Genomic DNA, 4,989 nt, shown 5'->3' with positions numbered 1-4,989 from the left:
GATGGTTGTTTTATTTTGTTATTAAGTTTTATACCTAATATGAACAACACGGCGGTCCCATGGATGCCACATGTGGAGCAGGATCTGCTTACCCTTCTTGAGCACCTGCGATCACAGATCACCCCCAGTTTTTGGGGTTTGTGTTGCTAAGTCTTTTGTTTTCTATGTTGTGCCTTGTGAACTATTATATATAGATTGTCTTTTTCTCTTTTAGCCATGGCATTGTCAGTCTATGTTTGATCCATGAGTTTTAATGTCCCTTTTTTATATCTTCCTATATGACACCTCCTTGGAAGGGTAAAGAATCCATACAACATGGGTCAACATTTATTATTCTTTGAAATGTTGACGTTAATAGATAAAAGAGGATGTGGTATGAGTTCCAATTAGACAACTCTCTTATCCAAGACACAGTTTGTGCATTATAGGTCAAAGTGTGGCCTCTAACACAGAGCCATGACTCACACCGAACAGCAAGCTATGAAGGGCCCATAAGATGACATGTGTAAAACCATTTAAACTGGAAAACCAACGGTCTAATTATACAAAAAACGAGATACGAGAAACGCCAACTTCTGAACATAAATCATGTTTATCTAGATTTGATTGTTACAAATTGTATCCATCAGGAGATCCAGAAGCTGGTTATTTGCAGCCTAAAAGCTAAGTGTTAAATTTTGCTATCTCTTAAGAAAATGAATTCTTACTTGAATGTTTCATGGAGATAACAAACACAAAATCCTCTACTAGATCTTTGGTCTTGAATTTGTTCTTTTTAAGTTGGCATTACAATTTTCCTTGACAAATTTGGGGTTTGATAAATCAAAATAGACATTACAAGCACTATTGCCAAAGTATATTAGGAATTTCTCCATCTAGAAAAGATGTTCATCTTCAAGATAAAAAAAATCAGCTTTCTTGTCTTTATATGGATGATAAATGAAAAACTAAACTAAAAAAATGTCTTAGGACACAAATGCCCTGCTCAATCATTGCAATGAAAAGGTGATGGACAGAAAGAGTGAAGGATAGAGGTTAAAGGTAACACTGTATACCCCCTTTGCCTACTGAGGATGCATACAAAAGAGAATATGCTAAGGAGACAATTGAAAAACCACAAGTCAGGAGAAAAAATACACCAGGAGAAGTGATATGCCCAGCAGAATCAAAGTACAGTTGAAGTAACACAACAAAGAAAACTAAAGATGTAGCAACACAAAGTCAACCAAAAACCATCTTTAAGCTTGTGTGCTCCATAAAGGTCACCTTTTCCTGCTCTACTAGTGATACCTGACACATAAATCATGTTAACTGCATTGGTGGGTCATATCACTTGATATCATTATTACTGTTACATGCCATGTTTTAGATTGCTAGTAACACTTCTTTAACTATCAATATTTCTCCAAAATGGTGCATGCATAGTGGAGCACCATCAATTATCAAATTAAAGTTTTATAATTGAGTCAAACCCAAAATCTCCTGTCCTTGATGATGAGGATGTATCAACATCCAAATAAAGAAATAACTACTAGTTAAGCCAGAATGATATTGATATATTTCAGTTATAATTCAATAACATTTGTCACAAAACACGACTTTTGTTCAGGTTTTTTTTTTTTTTAAATAAATGCAACTTGTTTTATGCCCTCACAGTGCCTGTCCCAAAATAAAGTTTCCTTTCTCTAACTTAATTTTGCCACTACCAAATTTAATGAAACTCATACACAATGCTTTATGACCTCGAAACACAGATCATGTTTGAATATTGGGTCCTGTCAGTTTTACCGTTTTAGAGTTTTGCCCCTTTACAAATAAAAAAATGCTGAATTTTTCTATTCTGTACTGTAACTTCAGTTAGCCACAACCAAATGTTATAAAACTTATACACTAACTCTGATTCCCATTAACTCTGATACCCATCAGGTATGAATTTGGGTGGCATCACTATTACAGTTTTCTAGATATGTTCCTTTTATAATGTTATATGCAAGCAGGGGCATCATTGGTGTCCCATGTACACATTCTATAGTTAAGGGCATATCCAACAGTTTATTTCTGACGGTGAAAATGTTTTCCCTTTAAGATATGTAGGCTATTTTTTACCTGCTTATAAAATCAAATATGTTATAAAAAATATACCTTCATGTGCTACTTTTTGAATAAAATGAGGTCGATATTTGTTCAAAACTCGGATTTGTGGACATATTTTTCCTCCCGACAGAAATGCATAACTTTTTTGTTTTAAAAGAATAACACAAGCTGTTTTTTGTTAAATTATTTATAAGTTCTCTTTGTATATAAGTATCTTATAAATTCATGAAATATTTTGTTTAGAAATAACAAAATTTATCACATGTTCAAGAGTGTAGAAAAAACATGGATTTTTTGCTGTAAATTTATCAAATTTAAAAAATTGCATCATGGACTTTTTTATGAAATTTGGTACAAATAATTTTCATAAGTAATCAAACCGAATGTCATTTTAAAAAAAGAGGGTCCATGAACTTGTTAAAAAGTTAAATCCTTTTGAATGATCAAATTTAGTCGAAAAATGCATCTTTCCCCATTACGTCAGTTTGACATCGCGAATATAACATTATACGTTAGCAATGCCATTACCTCCTCTGTAACTGTTACATATGCCCTTAAGTTATATTGGTTTTTTTTTCCAATTTAATGGTCATCACCAAAAGTTCTGGATAAATTGTGTCAGCTGGCATAACTGTTTTTAGGTGTGGAACACTGGCAATTTTTTTAATGTTTGTAATACATTTCTTTACCTTAAGCACATTTCTTTCATTCCTAATATCAATACTCAACAGATGTAGAAACAATATGTCGGATATACATTGTGATTTATCAAATTATATAAATTTGAATCCAATTGAGAACGTGAACATTTCAAACATCATCTAATTGTCCATTAAGAATTTATTGCCTGGTATTATAAATGCAAATAATGGGACTGGATAAGAATCTCAATTACAAGAACTTGTATTCAATATCTGATTGACAAAATTGTCAAAATTAATCTTTTCTGCAACAGCTGCCCATCTGTGGGTTAACCTTTTCCATTTCAAGTGAGAAGCTCTCAATACAAAATTTCAAGTATAACCAATCATAAATAAATCTGACCAATCTTTTTCTATCCATTCCATGGAACGAAAGGGAGAAAACCCCATCATACTAATATTCTATGGAAAACCAATTTAATATAATACATTTAAGAAATATCTAAATAAATTAAACAGACATTTGGTGCCAACAAACTATCTAAACCCTGCCAGATTCAGTATGTGACTGTCCCAAGACAAAAGCTGTTAATTCAGTAGTTATTGTTTGTTGCTGTGTAACATACTGGTATTTGTTTTTCGTTCATTATTTTGCACATAAATTAGACTGTTAGTTTTCTCCTTTGAACTGTTATACATTTGTTATTCAGGGACCTTTATATCTGACTATGCCGTATGAACTTTGCTTAGAGGGCGCAAGTTCCATATCAGGAAAGTTGCTCCCAAAACATCAATATACTGTAAACCAACTTAAATTCGCGGATACTTTATTTCGCGTTTATCTCCAGCTAGTCTACTTCACGGCGATTTAATTTCGCGATTTTCTAGTTAACTTGATATAGTTAAATAAGGAAAGATCCACGTTATACATATTCGCGAAGATTTAATTTCGCGTTATTTTTCTACACGCGAAAGTCGCGAAATTAAGTTGGTTTACAGTAATAATAAAAAGAACTTTGCTCATTGTTGAAGGCCGTACTGTGACCTGTAGTTGTTAATTTCTGTGTCATTAGGTCTCCTCTGAAGAGTTGTCTCATTGGCAATTATACCACATCTTATTTGTATATGACAAACATATGTTGAAGTATATGTTCCAACATACTGCATTCTAAGAGATGGATCTTTTTAGGGTCTTTGTAGCAGAGTGATCTATGTAGTTAATTTACCATATCAAGGTTGGTGTTTCTCTCCCATCACTCCAGTTGCCTTCAACAATAAACCAGATGCTCCGCAGGGCGTAGCTTTATACGACCGCAGAGGTTGAACCCTGAACGGTTGGGGCAAGTATGGACACAACATTCAAGCTGGATTCAGCTCTAAATTTGGATTGTGATTAAATAGTTGACACAGCATAGGTTTCTGACACAGAATGAATGTGTTCTAATGAACTTAAAATTTTTGTTTTCTCTTAGAGCAATTCACTATGCTGTTGAATATTAATCCTCTCAAAAAAATGTTTGAAGAAATTTTCTTTTTTATTTATGAAATTTCAAATGAGAAAAATTGAACCCAATTTTTTTAATCACATCCCCCTTTCCCTTATTCCAAAACTAATCTCAATTAAAATTTCTAATGGAGTTTGCAACAATAACTACTCATTTAAATACATCATAAAATATTAAGATGTAAAAAAACTGCTTGTTATCACTGCATGAATGGTAAAGATTATTTTAATTTATCAGTTGGTAGTAAAAAGTGAATATACATTGTATATTGTATATAACAAAGATTTAAGTTGATTCTGGACAAAGAAAGATAACTCCAATTAAAAAAAAATCTTGCTTTTGCACAATATTTTGCAATTAGATATTTCTTGTTTACTATTCTGGACAAAGAAAGATAACTCTAATTAAAAAAAATTTGCTATTTCACAATATTGTGCAATTAGATATTTCTTGCCATTGTGCAATACTGTGCAATTGAAAAGACTTCCTATTGCACAATACTTAATATAATAATTTTAGATCCTGATTTGGACCAACTTGAAAACTGGGCCCATAATAAAAAATCTAAGTACATTTTTGGATTCAGCATATCAAAGAACCCCAAGATTTCAATTTTTGTTAAAATCAGACTAAGTTTAATTTTGGACCCTTTGGACTTTAGTGTAGACCAATTTGAAAACAGGACCAAAAATGAAGAATCTACATACACAGTTAGATTTGGTATATCAAAGAACCCCATTTATTTAATT

Source organism: Mytilus edulis, chromosome 10 (assembly GCF_963676685.1).
Source record: "Mytilus edulis chromosome 10, xbMytEdul2.2, whole genome shotgun sequence".
Lineage (NCBI taxonomy): Eukaryota > Metazoa > Mollusca > Bivalvia > Mytilida > Mytilidae > Mytilus > Mytilus edulis.
This window is presented reverse-complemented; position numbering follows the sequence as displayed.